This window comes from Odontesthes bonariensis, chromosome 14 (genome assembly GCF_027942865.1).
Source record: "Odontesthes bonariensis isolate fOdoBon6 chromosome 14, fOdoBon6.hap1, whole genome shotgun sequence".
NCBI classification, from domain to species: Eukaryota; Metazoa; Chordata; class Actinopteri; order Atheriniformes; family Atherinopsidae; genus Odontesthes; species Odontesthes bonariensis.
In genome coordinates, this window is record NC_134519.1 from 5,030,903 (window position 1) to 5,049,924 (window position 19,022).

Sequence of the window (19,022 nt, forward strand, 5' to 3'; positions counted from 1 at the left end):
TAGATTCTCCGAAATGTTGGGTATGCATCATGAGGTTACTACTCATACTCAAACTACCCAAGATGCAACGTAACGTGACGTCGCCGATCGTCATTTCCTGTCAAAACGGCAGTTTCAAGCTAGCTACAACGAGGGTAGGTTCACTTCCTGTTTTCAAAACAAAAGCACCAATTGTATGGTAATGGCTTTCCCTATGATAAAAGGCAACGGGTATTTTATTTAGTGAAAATAACAGGAAGTGCGTTGCTCACTGCGGCTAGCTTTAGTAGCGCCGAATTCGTGGGAACAAAATTGTAAATAGCCGGTATTTTGTCAGGTTTTCAACACGTTGGGGATCTAAACGACTACTTTCTCGCCTGAAAATGTTTCAAATGTTGCTAAAGTTTACAGAGTTTAGAGCTTAAGAGAAATCAGCTTCAGGCCGGCTGATTTCGGCTCGGGCAGGAGAGAAATGCATTGTGGGTAAACGCTCTGCATACTGTATGTAGTATGCGGTTTGGAACACAGCCATTGAGCCATTTGAAACATTCACTACAGGAAATACTGCGGAGGGAACATCTGGCTTGAGAACAGAGTCAGGACATGATGCAAAAAGAACCCTGTAGAGATGACAGTGTTTTATTCATGGCACGATGAGAACTGAGGAGGAGGCTCCGCACCAGTCTGTAATGATAACTGTTTCATGTTGATATCAATACTTTATGTATCAGCAGTGCTGACAAGCAACTGGAAAACATCCCACAGGTCAGAGAAATAAAACTATAACCAGTTCTAATCATCATGACTTGGGGTGATTTTAAGGAGTTATTTGCAGGTAGCTGGAATTAGAGTTGTGATGCCCATCATCTTGGTTTTGCTTGTTAGCATGCTGTTAGCATGTTAGCATGCTAACCGCACTGCATGCTGTTGTTTTCTGAAGAACATAAAGAACTGTAAACCCAATCCTGATGAAAACCTCAAAGTTTAGGAAGTTTATAGTCACAGAAATGTGGACACGCTACGCCTGCCGACAGCCGCGCCTGTTACGGTGTTTGCTGCTCGGAAGCAGGGGACTGCTCGCTCTGCACGGTCTACACAGCAGGCAGTGATACGAAGGGAGAGAAAAGGGAGAGCCAAAACGAGGCTGGAACTCGGCTCACAGGACGCAGCAGGGGGTAAGAAAATGTTCATAAATGATGTTGCTGATATTAGTTATCATACAGCTTCATGTCAAAAGAAGCGAACTATCCCTTTATTTATTCAGCTATATAAAGAAAGACTGAGAAAGACAGTAAAAGCAAGACGGTTTGTTTTGAGGGACTTTTGCTAACAGTGCTTCAGTAGCTCTGCAGGATCATGATGATCGGCAGGACTTCCACTCCTAACTCGTGCTCCAGTTTACACCAGATAGTTTAATGTGTTTAATTCAGTTCTCATTAGAATTTATACAGACTGAGACACACAATAAAGCCCTTTGTTCTGGGCTGTGATGGCCGAGAGGTTAAGGCGTTGGATTCGAAATCCATTGGGGATTCCCCGCGCAGGTTCGAACCCTGCTCACAGCGAAAACTGAATGGAAAGAGGCATCTGCTTCTTAGGTGCTGTTTACACATACCCGGGTATTTTGATAAACGCATATTTTCTAACCTTCGTTTTAAAAAAAAACTTGGTGCACACAGCCTCGGTTTAAAAAAAAACCACGTCTACATTGATACGCTATCAGGAGCTGTTAAATTACGCCAAGCCTGACGGTGGCAGTGTTAGAACAATGAGAATTCCACACAAGCCAATCAGAAGCCTAGTAGAGAACCGCTGACAGGAAGAACTTCCGGATCCTTTTCAAGAGGAAAATATGGCGCCAGGGTCATGTGTGTGGACTGACAGCGAGACTGAGCTACTTTTACACGTTGCGCTGGACTATAAAACTGCTAAAGCCCTGAAAAATGTCTTTATTGTTCAATACATTGTATGACTGTAATTTTCAAAATCACACAAGCGAGTATAGCTCTCAACAACAGAAATGCTGCTAGTACCTCCATGCTTGCCAGATAAACAATGGACGGAGAGAATGGCGTTATCATGCTAGCATCCTGCCAATATGGCGGATAGGGGCGGGGCTCTGTACTATGACGACAACTCCTCATTCCATTCTGAAAACTCCGTTTTCGTCTCTTTCAACCAGTTTACACACAAACGCTAAACGGAGTTTTTAAAAAATCTCCACTTTTGCCGGAGTTTTTTTTTAGCTTTGTTTTCGGAGGAAAAAACTCCGTTTGTGTATAAACGAAAGGCACAAACGAAGGGAAAGGTCTTCGTTTTTCAAAATACCCGGGTATGTGTAAACAGCACCTTAATGGTTGATCAGAAAGGACCATCAAAGGTCTTCCTCTCTGAGGTCAAATTGCCATAGTTAGCTAACGTTAGCTTAATGTGATACGGGGTGGACACATTGGCCAATGATGTTTACTTATATCTTTGTCTTTTCACTTTATTGAGATCAGATTCAGCAGGTAAAATTGCAATAATAAGGTGCCTTGACTTGCCCAAAAAAAATTACTTGGGACTGCACATGTGTGACTTGGTCCCATCTCTGCTAAATGCACTGTGACGCTTATCTACAGATATATAAATCCAGTATCACTTCAGAACATGTAATAGATCATGTCGTAATAACAACATGAAACTGGCACAGAAGTAATACTTTCCTCCTTTAAAAGCCAAAAGACACTTTTGGCCCATTTATCTCTATTCTGACTTGCTGCTTCACACAAATCCACTCAATAATCTGCCCCTTGTGGCATTTTGCTGCCACTTTGCAGTAAATTTAAAAGCTTTGAGCAACAATCTGAAAGCTGTGCTTGGTTGTGTTGGTGCTGTTGTTGGTCCTTTACTGTTACTCTGGCACTGAAAGGCAAAAGTCAAAGTGCTGAGTCAAATTAAATGGCTCAAAATAATTTAGATTTTACTTCTGAGAGACTCTGCCTCCCTAAGGTGCCCTTTTATACCCAATCATGTCACTGACCTGTTGCCAAGCAACCTAATTGGTTGCAGCATGTTCCTCCAGCGTTTTCTTTGTAGCACAACTTACTTTTCCAGCCTTTTGTTGCCCCTCTTCCAACTTTTTTTGTTAGATGTGTTGCTGCCATCAAATTCAAGATGAGCTCAAATCTTTCATGAAATAGCAAAAATGTCTAATTTCAGCATTCCAGATATGTTTTCTACGCTCTATTGGAGTTATAATAGTGGTTGATGAGATCCGCAAATTGGCAGATCAGCTCTGCAGTCCAAAAAAGACACAGACTTCACTTGTTTTATGAATGTTTAATGAAGGGGCTGAGTAATGTGCTCGCATCTCAAATGTGGTGAATGTAGTGCACCAAAAAAAAATGCTTGTAATGCATCGAATGTGCAGAAATATAAGGAGACATATTTACTTGAATTGTCTGCATCCTCAGCGGACGAAGCGGCAGAATCCCAGTGATTTATGGGTCTGATGAAGGTCGGCACTGTGCTGCTCCAACCTGAGGAACAAGATCAGAGACGTGTGAAATCACTGCTTTCATCCCAGCGTCATATTCATCACGGCGGCTTTTTGTTTATGAAATGAGCCCAAACAGAAACTAGAAAGCTGCAAGCGGCTATATGCGGGACGCCGTAGTCGCGCAGCTCTGCCCACACGCACGATACCCTCTGTGTACGTACATAATAACACCAATGCGGAGGGGTTTTTAAACTTTCTAGGGGGCGCCACTGAGCCATTTTGCTCCGCCCACACACGAAACCCTTAACATACATACGAGGTCGTCAAGGTGGACGTGTGTGCCAAATTTCATGACTTTGCGATGATGATAAGGCTTTCAAATCACAAACGCCATCACACGATTTTCACCGCCTGGCCACGCCCACACCGTTCAGAGTTTGGAAAAGTTTCTCCATGATTCATTCCCCCCATGTCTCAAGAGTAACCTGGCCAAGTTTGAAGGTTTTTGCATTAAATCTGTAGGAGGAGTTCGATCAAATGCAAGGTGTGGAAAAAAAAAGACGTTTCCAACCACCAGCAGGTGGCGCTATAGGTGGATGTCGTTATGATAATATGTGTGCGTTCAGGCTGGGTCCAGCATTCACCGTATGAAGTTTGGGACAGACTGGATAATGTATGTGGGAGTTATAAGCGCCTTCATTTTTTGTGTCTAGTGATGGCGAGTCATCGAGCTTTGAGGCGTCGCCACGGCCTTTGAGTTTTGAAAAAGTTTCTCCATGATTTCCCCCCCATGTCTTAAGAGTAACCTGCCCAAGTTTCAAGTCTGTAGCATTAAATCTGTAGGACAAGTTCGATCATATGCAGGGTGTAGAATCGGTCAAAAATGGCACGAAAACTCAGTTTCCATCCAAAATGGCCGCCTTCCTGTGGACGTGTGACCATGGCGGCATGAGACTTTTTTGTGCGTGTGGGCATGATGAATGAGTGTACCGAATTTCATCGTCCCACGCGAAACACCCCAATGCGGAGACCATTTTTAAGCATCGTAGGGGGCGCTACAGAGTCAATGAGCGACTTTTGCAAAGAATAAGAAAGAAAGAAGAAGAAGAAGAAGAAACCTTACAGATACAATAGGGGACTTGCAGTTACACTGCTCGGTCCCTAGTAATAAAATGGAGTGAGGTAAACACACTTATGGCAAAGCTAATGCACGAGGCACAGGAAGACCATTAGAGCTCCCACTAAAGGAGCCGAGTGAAAACAAACAGAGGGGCCGCTTAGAGCCAGCTGGGGTAATAGAAAGCTGTTGATGCTTCAGAGCAGAAGCATCCAGAGGTTTAAACTGAATGTAACCCAGTTCTTTAACAGTTCATCATTAGATTTCAGAGGATTGGACGCGCGGCTCAAAGGTCTGCTGAGCACCAGTGGTTTCATTTATCTTAACAAGAAACTTTTAGCAAGAAACTTTTCCAGGTTTTGCCTTGAGACAGCGTTTGGTATTCAAACCGGATAGCATATCTTTTATTCAGCTCCTGTTGGGGTTATCCAGTCACATTACCTGCTGCTCGGAGCATTTTAAGTGACTGTGAAAATAACCGAAAACAAGTTTAATGGATTGAATTAAATAGGTTTGTGGTAATTTTATATCCGCGGCTCTTGAAATGTCAAGTATTTTGACAGTTTTTAAAGGATCTGATGAACAAACTAATGTGGGAATCTGATTGAGTTGTTGTGCAGATCTTTACTCCAGCACACTACATCTTCCCCATCTTTTGTTTTGGCTCCAGGGAAACATCCGGAGGACAGCCGCTGTAATATATCATCTGCTGGCCGCTGAACCAGTGACCCCATTTATTCTCATTTTGGTAGGTGTGGTTCTCTGCCACCATCTAAAATCTCTGCTTGTGGGGCAGAATGTTCTCCACATACTGACTTAAGGAAGTAAGTACAATTGATTTATATCTGCTATAAATCTATCTATATATGTTGTGTACGGCACTCGACCATGCAGAGCTCTGACAAGGTCTTAAACTGAAGAACTTTATGGGGAACCAGTGCAAAGACGACATGAGGTGTCGTAGGGGTCACATGAGACCGTTTAGAGGAGGGGTGCCGAACCCGTGGCCCCCGAACCGCATGCGGCTCTTTTCTTATTCATTTCTTTACTATTGTTATTATTTTTAAATGTCTTTAAATAGGATTTTTAAAAAAATAGTTCCCAATACTTAAAGGGACACTGTGTAATTTCTTCCCCCATCTAGTGGTGCAATTTTATTTTGCAAAGTCGAATGAATTTGCTCTCTAGCGCCTCGCGTTTTCAAATGTGCGTTGCAAGTTGTTGAACTACGGCAGGCGGTATGTGTCAAGATCAATGTTGGGAGTAACGGCGTTACTAACGGCGTTATTTTTCCAGTAACGGAGTAATCTAATTAATTACTTTTCCCATCGTTACAACGCCGTTATCGTTACTGAGAATACAAAGTGGCGCGTTACTACAATTTGGTTGTAGGCTTTCGGCTACAGATCAGCTGCCTGGAGAGAGCAGGGGTGGGGATGATGACACCGTTGCAAATGCGATGATGATTGGCTGTGTGGGCGGATCATGCCCTGCTCACGCTGTCTCACTGCACGCGCTGACAACTAAACACACACAAGACAGCGGCGACGAGCCAGGGAAGTTCACAGGTAGCGTTCTCTAACTGGAAGTACCGGCACTACTTCTCACTCGTGGAGATAAAATGCAAGAATGTGTATGTAACATGCACGCTATGCCCAGGGAAAAAAACTTTATCCATGTCTGCCTCAAGTAACTCAGATCTAATGAAGCACCTCACATCAACCCATGCGGATATGACTCTTGTTGCTTCTGCAGCTGCTAACCCAACACCAGGCCTAAAGGCAGCTAGCTAAGGCCCCAGGGAAGGAGGCGGAGCCACTCGAAAACAAACAACACTCGATTTTTCGGGTCAGAATTTATTTATTAATTTATTTCTATGCATCATATGGCAGGCTGCAATCTATTAAGTTCAAATATATTACTGTATGTAGCGTTTTTATATCTTCTATATAGGGCGTATAGGGAAATATTCACCGTCTGAGAGAGTCTGGTCCATTATTTTTTATTTTTTTCCTTTAGCACAAGTTTCTTGTGTTTACCTTGAATGAATTCAATCAGTTAATATAAACATATTTTATGTTAAAGATGTTATAGAACGTAACAGCGTTATAGAACGGCACAGTTACTTTGCTGAGTAACTAATTACTTTTACAACGTGGTAACTGAGTTACTAACTCAATTACTTTTTGGGAGCAGTAACTAGTAACTGTAACTATTTACTTTTTAAAAGTAATTTGACCAACACTGGTCAAGATTCTCTTTTTGGCTTTTTTGGCGACGAGGATCCCTTCTCCTGTGGCGTGGCGTAACTATGGTCTTCCAAAGTGCAGGCCGTTCAGGCTGGTTCATACCAGAGAATGTCTAATGGCTGGCTCTGTTTTTAGCTGCGTGCAAACGTGAAATCAAAATGACGTTATTTCCGCTTGCAGGTCTGGCGTTGGGGAAAACGCGATTCGAAGTGCTTTATGTCCCTCTCGGCACTTCGTCGTTTTTCATAGAGCGGAAGGACATGGCGGCCTCCTTAGAGCTTGCCCGCTCTATGTAGATACAGACAAGTTATTCTTCACTCAGGAGGATAAGTGAGATTGTTGACAGAGGTAATTTTACACCAATGAGGACTAATTTATGAATGAATATGTTGATTTGAGCTAATAAATTACTTAATATATTACACAGTGTCCCTTTAATACAATAAAACTAAAGATCCCGTGACAATACAGAAATCTCCCACACTCGCTGAATGTAGCACAGATGTAAACGCAGCGTTAAGGCGGATTGGCTCACGGCGCAGCCGACCCGTGACGTCAAAATGGCGTTTCAGGCCTGGCGCTTGCCTTGAAAAGGTGGCGCAGCGCGTTGTCGTGCACCGGTCGATTTTTGTAACTTTGCTGCGCCGAGAACGACCAACCGGATGGACCAATCAGAGACCAGGCTCAGTCAGGAGGTGCGTTTGTACAGGCTTCTGTACGACACTGCAGGTAAACCGCACAGGGACTCGGGCTGCACAATATATCGAATTTTAAAATTTGCGTGATCGAGCGATATTTAAAATGCGTCATTCCGTCCACAGAACGCTCCGTATTAAAGGCGTTTTCAAAGATCCTCCGCTTTAACCCTCTCTGGTGTTTTTTTAAAGCCTCTCTAGCGCTCCGTAAACCACCGTCTGATCACATGCCTCCATGAGCCAATCAGAGTTGCTCCCTGAACCGCACAGTTTAGATTCTAGTTACAGAGGACAAAGTAACGTGGCGAACACACCACAACAGGTAGCAGTCGGTCTTATGAGCTACAAACAATCTTAACAGAGAAAATTAAAAATGTCTAACGTGGCCGAGGGCGAGGAGCTCGTCCCGAGAACCGGATCGTCATCCATTGTGCGGAAGCATTTTGGGTTCAAGGCGAGTGACGCCCAGCCCTACTATTTACCAATATTCTAGAGATTTGAACATAAAAACTGGAAAATGCATCTCCTGGGAGTGAGAAAAGCTCAAAAGATTACTGATTCCAACCTCACACGACTTTCCTCCAGCGAGCATGCTGATCCAGCATCATACATGTGTGATTTGTGCATATAATTATGTTGCAAACACTTTCTTAAAAGCTATTACACATCTGTACAGCCGCTGTGAGCAGGGTTTGAACCTGCGCGGGGAAACCCCATTGGATTTCAAGTCCAACGCCTTAACCACTCGGCCATCACAGCTGCATTTACTGTAGTTTGAGCCCCATAAATGAACAGTGGTAAAGTTTGTGAACCTTTAAACTGTACAACAACCTTTGTCCTGCACACCTGAAACCATCCTGGCGTGCACTGAGCGCACATGCCACAGTTCACATCTCTGGTTGTTCTACTCAGCACGATTCCTTTTTGTTGTGCGGAAGCATTTTGGGTTCAAGGCGAGTGACGCAACACAAGAAAAGGTGATATGCAAAGAGTGCCGTACGGTTGCGTTGGCGCCACAAAGCAACACAACGAACCTCTTTAGCCACTTGAAAACACACCATAAAGTTCAATACGATGAATGTATGAGGACCAAGAAATGCGTTGCAAAGACTAATCATCCCACAACATCAACTCAGGCATCCATCGAAGCGAGCCTCTTTAGCGCATCACCACACCCAACCACCTCCCAAAGACACCGTGAAATAAGCAATAATAAGCCTATGTGACAATAAAATTAGTTTTGGTTAAAATCAACAAATAACCGTGATATCAATATTGCTCAAAATAATCGTTATAATCATTTTGGCCATTATCGTGCAGCCCTAGAGACCAGGCTCAGTCAGGAGCTGCGTTCGTACAGGCAGCTGTACGAAACTGCAGGGAAACAGCACAGTATCTGTCCCAAAACTCCCAAAACTGATGCACAGAGATGGGCAGAACTTTGGGGAAAGAGGGAGAGTTCTGTAAGAATGTGTGGAAGAAGCTACGGGACAGATACCTGAAGGCAAAGAAGAGGGCAGAGACTCCAAGTGGTGATGCCGGGGGATTCAGACCTTCACCTCTTTTAACTGAATTAAAAAATTAAAACTATCCAGATACTGCAGCAGTATCATTGATGACAGTGTTCCTGCTCTTCCTTATTTTCTTCTCCACTTTCGTGGCTGTAGAGTAGCGGTAACCTTCAGGTAGCAGCGACACCTCTGTGACGGAGAAAATTGCAACTGCTGTTTTGTACATGAAATGTGCTACAAAGAAATTTGATTTGGATTTGATATAAGTAGCAGCATTTTGGAAGCGATCCCAATATGAGTTACTGAGGCCAATTAAGTGAATCACAGTCGTCCAATCGCTGCCAACATTTCTAATTCTGATCTGAACACCATTCGACTGAGGCGGGAAATATTTCTGAAATGAAAAACGCAGATTCGCACAGAACTTTTAATATGATCATCAAAACTGAGGCGGTTACACATAGAAAAATAAGCTGCAGTAAAAAAATCATGTCAAGTGTAAAAATATTACCTGCTTAACAAAACTATAACAATAAATTAACACACTTTGTAATCCATTTTTAAGACTGTGTATCAGTACGCAGGCACATATGGTCGTATCTTGAGATAAAACTTCTTTAAATAGATAATATATATGCAAAATATTCATTGTAACGATGATTACGGGTAGTGTGACTAAATAAAAACCAATAAAAGAACAAATAAGTGCCTGCAAATGTGCAAATCCAAATAAATACCACCATTAAATGTTGTATGGCTCTTGAAATAATTGCGTTACACAATGTTTGGCCCGTTTTTACCGCTGGCGATTCTGGAGGGCACGGCGCCGCACACTAAAAGTAATTAGAATAATGAAGGGTGCAGACTAAGCTATCCTGCATTAATCTTGCACCTTGCAGTTATATTGGGCGTGCAAAGCCATTAAGTGGTGGGTTGATATGAGCTGGAGCTGTGAACGTAATGATGTGAGTCCTGAGCTGCTGAAGGCTGCTGGAGGCAGGTGGAGGCAGGTGGAGGTTGGAGGTGTTTCAACAATCATCACAGTTAACGGGGGCCATTTATTTAGGACAAAGAAAAAAAATAAGAATATAAATGTTTGTGTTGAGCTGCCGCAGATTTCTGGCATCTCTCACTTGATTTCCCTTTACTGGAACACACCAGCGCTCGCTCAGGCATCACTTCATTAACTCACAGCCATTTGGAAATTGACATATTACACTTTGCACTTGATTTAATCAGAGGTTAACCAGGTTGCCACATGATGGATTGCTCGCTTAATCTACCTGCAATCTTCTACACGAGCTGATCTGCAAACCGGGTTTGTGAGGCAAATTCCAGATGATTTGCAGCTGCTGTGTGTGCTTTTGAGCTGTTCTTGGTTTGGGGAAAAGTAAAAGCACATTTCAGATGTCTGGGCTTAAGGTTCTCAACATGTAAAAAATGACCAAGTGTTGAAGAAGTAGGTCTACTTCCATTTGCTCCTCCAGCACAACGCACTGTGTGGTGATACTGTGTCCGGTCTCCAAGACTTTTATCTAGGGCTGGGCGAGTTAACTCGTTATTATCGCGTTAACTTGTAAATTATTTAACGCCGATAAATATTTTATTGCGCATTAACGCAGGTTTTATTGTACTTTATTTATTTAAAAAAATTAAAAAATTAAAATTTTATTTACTTGATGCTTTTGTGCCTTTAATGGATAGGAAAGTTCAGAGAGACAGGAAGCAGAGAGAGGAGGAACAACATGCAGCCCAAGGCTGTCTGATGTGGGACTTGAACCAGCTGCAGCAAGGACTATAGCCTCTGTACATGGGGTGCCTGCTCAACCCACTACTGTCTGATGCTGAACAGGAAAAGAAAGTAATCGGCGGATCCACCAAACATGGAGAAGGGTACGGAACTTTTACTCGGCCATTTTCATTTTAAAGTTCTTCCAGACGGCGGAGTCGACAGAACCAAAGTCATCTGTAAACACTGCCAAGTTGAATTGTCTTCTCAGCGTAGTAGTTCCAGTCTAAAATATCACTTAAAGGCAAAACACACAACTGATAGCAGCAAGTCATTCAAGGAAACAGACAGTGGAGCGAGGCTTCTACATAAAAACTACAGAAAGATGCTGATGTTAAAAGTGTGTTTGCACAACAAATGTTATGGCACTTTCATTCATATGGCAGCACATTTAAAATAAAACTAAATGCTAAAAGCTATACGCTACTTTTGGATTCATTTTTGGATTTTGCGTACAAATGCGATTAATCGTGATTAATCAGGGAAATCATGTGATTAATTAGATTAAACATTTTAATCGTTGCCCAGCCCTAATATTTACCAATATTCTAGAGATTTGAACATAAAAACTGGAAAATGCATCTCCTGGGAGAGAGAAAAGCTCAAATGATTACAGATTCCAACACCCAACCTCACACGACTTTCCTCCAGCGAGCATGCTGATCCAGCATCATACATGTGTGATTTGTGCATATAATTATGTTGCAAACACTTTCTTAAAAGCTATTACACATCTGTACAGCCGCTGTGAGCAGGGTTTGAACCTGCGCGGGGAAACCCCATTGGATTTCAAGTCCAACGCCTTAACCACTCGGCCATCACAGCTACATTTAATGTAGTTTGAGCACCATAAGTCAACAGCGGTAAAGTTTGTGAACCTTTAAACTGTACAACAACCTTTGTCCTGCACACCTGAAACCATCCTGGCGTGCACTGAGCGCACATCCCACAGTTCACATCTTTGGTTGTTCTACTCAGCACGATTCCTCTTTGCTTTACAGCTAGGGCTGGGAAACGATTAAAATGTTTAATCTAATTAATCACATGATTTCCCTGATTAATCACGATTAATCGCATTTGTGCGCAAAATCCAAAAATGAATCCAAAAGTAGTGTATAGCTTTTAGCATTTAGTTTTATTTTAAATGTGCTGCCATATGAATGAAAGTGCCATAACATTTGTTGTGCAAACACACTTTTAACATCAGCATCTTTCTGTAGTTTTTATGTAGAAGCCTCGCTCCACTGTCTGTTTCCTTGAATGACTTGCTGCTATCAGTTGTGTGTTTTGCCTTTAAGTGATATTTTAGACTGGAACTACTACGCTGAGAAGACAATTCAACTTGGCAGAGTTTACAGATGACTTTGGTTCTGTCGACTCCGCCGTCTGGAAGAACTTTAAAATGAAAATGGCCGAGTAAAAGTTCCGTACCCTTCTCCATGTTTGGTGGATCCGCAGATTACTTTCTTTTCCTGTTCCACAGCAGACAGCAGCAGACTTTTACAAAATAAAAGCCTGTGAGCGACAGACTTTTACAAAATAAAAGCCTGTGAGAAACAGACTTTTACAAAATAAAAGCCTGTGAGCAACAGACTTTTACAAAATAAAAGCCTGTGAGCAACAGACTTTTACAAAATAAAAGCCTGTGAGAAACAGACTTTTACAAAATAAAAGCCTGTGAGCAACAGACTTTTAAAAAATAAAAGCCTGTGAGAAACAGACTTTTACAATAATAACATAAATAAAAAAATAATAATAATAAAAAAAACTGTTAATGCGCGATAAAATATTTATCAGCGTTAAATAATCAACGAGTTAACGCAATAATAACGAGTTAACTCGCCCTATTTACAGCATAACGTAAGACACCAACCACCTGATAAAAACACACTTTCACTTTAACAAAAGTAAAGTAAAAAAGTGAAAGAAAAGTGGAGGAAAAGAGAACACGGGACAAGAATAAACATCAGGTTGGATTTTCCTGCTGGAGAGACTGATGTGAGACCTCTTTATAAACTCCTGATAGGAAACACACAACATCAGAACAGCAGCGTGTTCATTCTTATTCACCCGAAGTTAAAAATAAACGTTATAACTCTGTTATTATCGAGGCCTCAGCGAGCGCCTCCGTTCTGTTTCAGACTAACACGGAAATAAGTTCTTCTGTAGAAATGTTTTTGCTTCTGTCACAGTGAATGGAACCTATATGGTGATAAATGCTGTCTCGAGTTTCTTTATTTCTTTCTTTCTTATTAAATAATCCAGATTAGACGCATCTAGAACAACTGTGCTGACAGCAAACAGTTACTTCAGGTCAAATGACCAGAATTTAGTGGAAAAAACAGATAATTGAGCTCAAATGAAAATAGGATACTCACATCACTACAGTGCATGTGTTTATCAAACCCTGAGCGTGAAGTTTCACCATCCAGCCAGTGTTAATGAACCTCTTTAATAGAATAATGAAATTAGGCCCGGTTGGGCCGGGGGAGTGAGAAGCTACCACTTGCTTCTGACAGCTGTGGATAATCTAATTTGCTAAAGCATAATTAATGGGAAGTGGTTTCATTTGCTTGTAATGTGGACTCTCTTTCCTCAAGGGCAAAGAAACACGGAGACTTTTGGGGTTAAATCCTGCATTAACTGCCTCTAACTGTGTTATTACATCTGTAACAGTTGATGTTTGGTTTATTGTTTTCCGAATTCTTCTGACTTCTTCCTTTCTTTCCTTTTTCTCTGTGGGTGAGTTTAAAGGGACAGTTCGCCTCTTTTGACATGAAGCTGTGTGACATCCCATATCAGCAGCATCATTTCTGAACATCTTCTTACCCCCTGCTGCGTCCTGTGAGCAGAGTTCCAGCCTCGTTTTGGTGTTGATGAAGGTAGTCCGGCTAGTTGGCTGGGGTTTAACGAATAAAGTGTTTTGCTTCTCAGAACAATATGCGTTCAACAGAGTAATACATTTGCATCACAAAATGGTTCTCCAGGAAAAAGTCAGACCTCACAATCTCTTGGCCCTATTTTCTCTCCCTTCGTATCACTGCCTGCTGCCGCCTGCTGCCGCCTGTTACGGTGTTTGCTGCTCGGTCTGCACAGCAGGCAGTTGAAAGTTGAAACATCTTAATCCCAGACAGCCCAGGAAACAGATAAACAAACCATTCCAAGATGAGTTGGAGAAGAGAACCAAAGGTTTGGGGCAACTTGACCTCAGATGGTCCTTTCTGATGAATCATTAAGAAGCAGCTGCCTCTTTCCATTCAGTTTTCGCTGTGAGCAGGGTTCGAACCTGCGCGGGGAATCCCCATTGGATTTCGAATCCAACGCCTTAACCTCTCGGCCATCACAGCCCAGAACAAAGAGCTTTATTGTGTGTCTCAGTCTGTATAAATTCTAATGAGAACTGAATTAAACACATTAAACGATCTGGTGTAAACTGGGGCACGAGTTAGGAGTGGAAGTGCTGTCGATCATCATGATCCTGCAGAGCTACTGAAGCACTGTTAGCAAAAGTCGCTCAAAACAAACCGTCTTGCTTTTACTGTCTTTCTCAGTCTTTCCCTATATAGCTGAATAAATGTTAAAGGGACAGTTCGCCTCTTTTGACATGAAGCTGTATGTCAAAAGAGGCGTTCAAAAGAGTAATACATTTGCATCACAAAATAGTTCTCCAGGAAAAAGTCAGACCTCACAATCTCTTGGCCCTATTTTCTCTCCCTTCGTATCACTGCCTGCTGCCGCCTGCCGACAGCCGCGCCTGTTACGCTGTTTGCTGCTCGGTCTGCACTTCGGTCTGCACAGCAGGCAGTGATACGAAGGGAGAGAAAATAGGGCCAAGAGATTGTGAGGTCTGACTTTTTCCTGGAGAATGATTTTGTGATGCAAATGTATTACTCTGTTGAACGCATATTGTTTTGAGAAGCAAAACGCTTTATTTTTTAAACCCCAGCCAACTAGCCGGACTACCTTCATCAAGACCAAAACGAGGCTGGAACTCTGCTCACAGGACGCAGCGGGGGGTAAGAAGATGTTCAGAAAGACTCTTTCCTTCCCCTCAGGTCAAGAGTCTGGGTGTCATCCTTGACAGCAGCCTTTCTTTCAATTCTCATGTCAATAATATTACTCGGTCTGCTTATTTCCATCTTCATAATATCCACCGTCTCCGTCCTTTTCTCACTCCTCACTCAACTGCTGTTCTAGTCCACAGTTTGGTCTCCGTAACGCACAAACATTGCCACATTTCAAATCCAAACTTAAAACTCACCTGTTTAAATTAGCCTATGCATTGTGATTATTATTGAACTGTTTTAATTAATTAATTAATTTTTTTCTTTATTTTTTATCTATTTGGTATGTATTTTAAATTGTGTTTGTTTTTATGTAAGGTGACCTTGAGTGCCTATGAAAGGCGCCTATAAATAAATTTTATTATTATTATTATAAATGATGTTGCTAGCATGGGATGTCATACAGCTTCATGTCAAAAGAGGCAAACTATCCCTTTATTTATTCAGCTATATAAAGAAAGACAGTAAAAGCAAGACGGTTTGTTTTGAGCGACTTTTGCTATCAGTGCTTCAGTAGCTCTGCAGGATCATGATGATCGTTAGCGCTTCCACTCCTAACTCGTGCCCCAGTTTACTCCAGATAGTTTAATGCGTTTAATTCAGTTCTCATTAGAATTTATACAGACTGAGACACACAATAAAGGCCTTTGTTCTGGGCTGTGATGGCCGAGAGGTTAAGGCGTTGGATTCGAAATCCAATGGGGATTCCCCGCGCAGGTTCGAACCCTGCTCACAGCGAAAACTGAATGGAAAGAGTTGGCTGCTTCTTAATGGTTGATCAGAAAGGACCATCAAAGGTCTTCCTCTCTGAGGTCAAGTTGCCCCAAACATTTGGTACTTTTCTCTGTGCTCCAACTCCTCCAGGAATGGTTTGTGTATCTGTTTACTGGGCTGTCTGGGATTACGATGTTTCAAATTTCAACGCTTAAAGCTGTCTAAACTGTAGCTGTGATGGCCGAGAGGTTAAGGCGTTGGATTTGAAATCCAATGGGGATTCCCCGCGCAGGTTCGAACCCTGCTCACAGCGACCACAATCCAAAACTGTTCATCTTTTCACCCATAAAATCTCAGGCTTCTGCTGGCAGCAGATGCTAAAAGTCTTCAAATATAATGAGAAAAACTGCCGTGAATATCAGAAAAGTAGAACTCACTGACAGTAAAACACGCTTACTGGTAGCAAACATGGCTTCCTGTTGTTCGGGTTGTTTGTTCGTGCATAAAACTGGAAACGCTAACTGTACTCCATTCTTCATTTAGTTCAAACTGTGCCCTTTGTCAGTCTAATCAAAGAGAATGGGCTACTCACACATATCGGCGAGCAGAATGTTGCACATTCAGGTTAATTGATGCTCAAATAGTCACAGTTTTTAGATCATCCTTGTCTTTGAGGCTCATAGTTTATCTTGCATGGTGTTGTTGGAGCTCTCTACAGGCAGCTCTAAGTGCTTCAGCTCCTCATGACTTCAGATTAAATGAATATTTCATGGAGCTGGATGCGATGAAAAAGCATATTACTGCCATCATTCTAAAGCTTGTCACACAGAGGATAATCACAGGAGATGTGCTTTGGTTATACCACATGTTCAAGAAGGAATTTAAGATTTGGATCCAACGCCAGGTGTGAACATACTCAGGACTCAACTCACCCATTACTCTGAATTTAATTAGACAGGGATGGATGGATGGATGGATAGATAGATAGATAGATAGATAGATAGAGAGAGAGAGAGATAGATAGATAGATAGATAGATAGATAGATGGATGGATGGATGGATGGACGGACGGACGGACAGATAGATAGATAGATAGATAGATAGATAGAGAGATAGATAGATAGATAGATAGATAGATAGATAGATAGATAGATAGATAGATAGATGGATGGATAGATGGATAGATAGATAGATAGATAGATAGATAGATAGATAGATGGATGGATAGATGGATAGATAGATAGATAGATAGATAGATAGATAGATAGATAGATGGATGGATAGATGGATAGATAGATAGATAGATAGATAGAAAGATAGATGGATAGATGGATGGATAGATGGATAGATAGATAGATAGATAGATAGATAGATAGATAGATAGATAGATGGATGGATAGATGGATAGATAGATAGATAGATAGAAAGATAGATCGATCGTGACCTCTCTTCCTTCCATTAAAGAGCTCAGACGCTGCCTGGCACAGGTGTGGGATATAATCATGGACTCCTCTCATCCCCACCATGATCTGTTATCACCACTGGTCTCTGTCAGTAGGCTGAGGAGCCGTCACAGCTTCATCCCTCTGACCCATAAGATCATCACTCTGCTGTGATGTTTTCAGGTCAGTGGAAGGAATCCAACGTACATCCAAGCAGCATCTTTTCTATTTCTAACTGTCCACATTTTCTGAAGCTCCAGATGAAGTGAAATGCAGGATAAAGTCCAGGAGCGCCTGCCTGTGCAGGTTTTAACCCTGTGATTACAAGCAAAGCACTTACCTTTATGAAGGGTAAAGATAAATCTGCGTGCGTGGCATATAGGCACAATAACACGAGTATGTATCCTGCTTTCATGTTACAGAGTTCACTGATTCTGTATCTCTAACATTAGAAAAAAAGCCCAACTTCCCAGAGACAGATGGCTGAAGTTATTCCAACTCATTTCCTTTGCTTTTTACAATTAAAACATACTTCTGAGTTGACTGACTCTCCATTAAAACACCACCTGCACAGGTGTGACTCAGGTGAACTGAACAGAATCATAGTTTCCAGAGTGTGTCGTGCACAGAGGTGGGTAGTAACGAGTTACATTTACTAGAGTAAGTTTTTGAAATAATTATCCTTCTAGGAGTAGTTTTAAATCTCTATACTTTTTACTTTTCCTTGAGTAGATGTGTGCAGCAGAAACTGTCCTCTTACTCCGCTACATTAGGCTACAATGAGCTGGTTACTTTTCTTCTTACCTCTTTGGTATTCTACGCCTCATTATTTTTATCCCCCGCGTACGCCTCATTTTAATGTTTTATTCTGACAGAGAGAGAGACTTCCACCAAAGGCTCTACCACCTGACTGTGTTCCACCAATCAGACGCAGCCGTGCAGTCTGGTCACGTGACCGTACTCGAGCTCAGCGGCGGGACGGGTTAGCTTTAGCATTAGCAGTCGTAGCAAACAAAGAAAGAAACAGATGAAAAATGTCAGAACCAACGGTGGGAAATGAAGACGCAGACGAGGCCTCATACTGAAAGCATGTTTACCATACAAAGAGTGAGAAACAGCAGCTACATTATGTGTCTTCTGTGGCAACCAAAACAAACGCACATTTCAGCAGAAACTCAACATCTAACTTGAGGAAACATGTAGCGGTAAGTTTCCTAAACTCGTTTTTTCCCCATGGATAGGTGAATGTTTGTTTTTTTAGGTTACATATGGGTTACATATGTTTTAAACATTTCCTAAGTCTCTTTTATTTTTTATTGAAGTACCTGAATTTACCTTGATTATTTTTAATTTAAGCTATTTTGTTATTAATTAATTCATTTTAATTAATTTTATCAATTGGATGAACTCCAATTGGCCTAAAGATGATTATTTAGTATTTTTGTCTGTCTGACTGAATGCTTGTGTTAACAAATAAATCAGACGTTACTCAACAGTTACTCAGTACTTGAGTAGTTTTTTCACCAAACACTTTTTTTACTAATTATTTGGATGACTACTTTTTACTTTTACTTGGGTCATATTATTCTGAAGTAGCAGTACTTTTACTTGAGTACAATTTTTGGCTGCTCTGCCCACCTCTGGTCGAGGGTTGCCACAGGAAACATGAGAAACGATTCAATAAAGTTTCGAGGTTAAGATGCAGTTGGGCTTCTCATTGAAGGCTCTTTTTGTTGCCTGATTCTCTGTTCATATTCCTCTCTGTCAGTCACCTGTTGGATAAAGGACTGTTGGTCCATCAACCAGCCTTAGAAGAGTTGGAGGAACACAGTTCCTAAACATGCTTGAAGCGAACAATGACTTGAAAAGGTGGTGTAATGGCTCGACAGAAGCTCCCTAACTACGGCTAAAACCTTTAGCACGTGTCGCATTGTATCTTCGTTAAATATCTGACGTCAGAGGCAGCATCTTCTCAGTATCA

At 41.8% G+C, this 19,022-nt stretch overlaps 1 protein-coding gene and 6 non-coding genes across 7 annotated transcripts in view; 3 read left to right on the plus strand and 4 right to left on the minus strand.

The window, feature by feature from the left end:
* Positions 1–19,022, minus strand: part of LOC142398805 (double-stranded RNA-specific editase B2-like) — a 46,307-nt gene that overhangs the window by 13,270 nt on the left and 14,015 nt on the right. The window lies entirely within an intron of this gene.
* On the plus strand, positions 1,463–1,544 carry trnas-cga (transfer RNA serine (anticodon CGA)). Its single transcript has one exon. It is a non-coding gene; the product is annotated as a tRNA-Ser (tRNA).
* Positions 8,199–8,280, minus strand: trnas-uga (transfer RNA serine (anticodon UGA)). Its single transcript has one exon. It is a non-coding gene; the product is annotated as a tRNA-Ser (tRNA).
* trnas-uga (transfer RNA serine (anticodon UGA)) lies at positions 11,565–11,646 on the minus strand. The gene has a single exon. It is a non-coding gene; the product is annotated as a tRNA-Ser (tRNA).
* trnas-cga (transfer RNA serine (anticodon CGA)) lies at positions 14,087–14,168 on the minus strand. The gene has a single exon. It is a non-coding gene; the product is annotated as a tRNA-Ser (tRNA).
* Positions 15,542–15,623, plus strand: trnas-cga (transfer RNA serine (anticodon CGA)). The gene has a single exon. It is a non-coding gene; the product is annotated as a tRNA-Ser (tRNA).
* trnas-uga (transfer RNA serine (anticodon UGA)) lies at positions 15,831–15,912 on the plus strand. The gene has a single exon. It is a non-coding gene; the product is annotated as a tRNA-Ser (tRNA).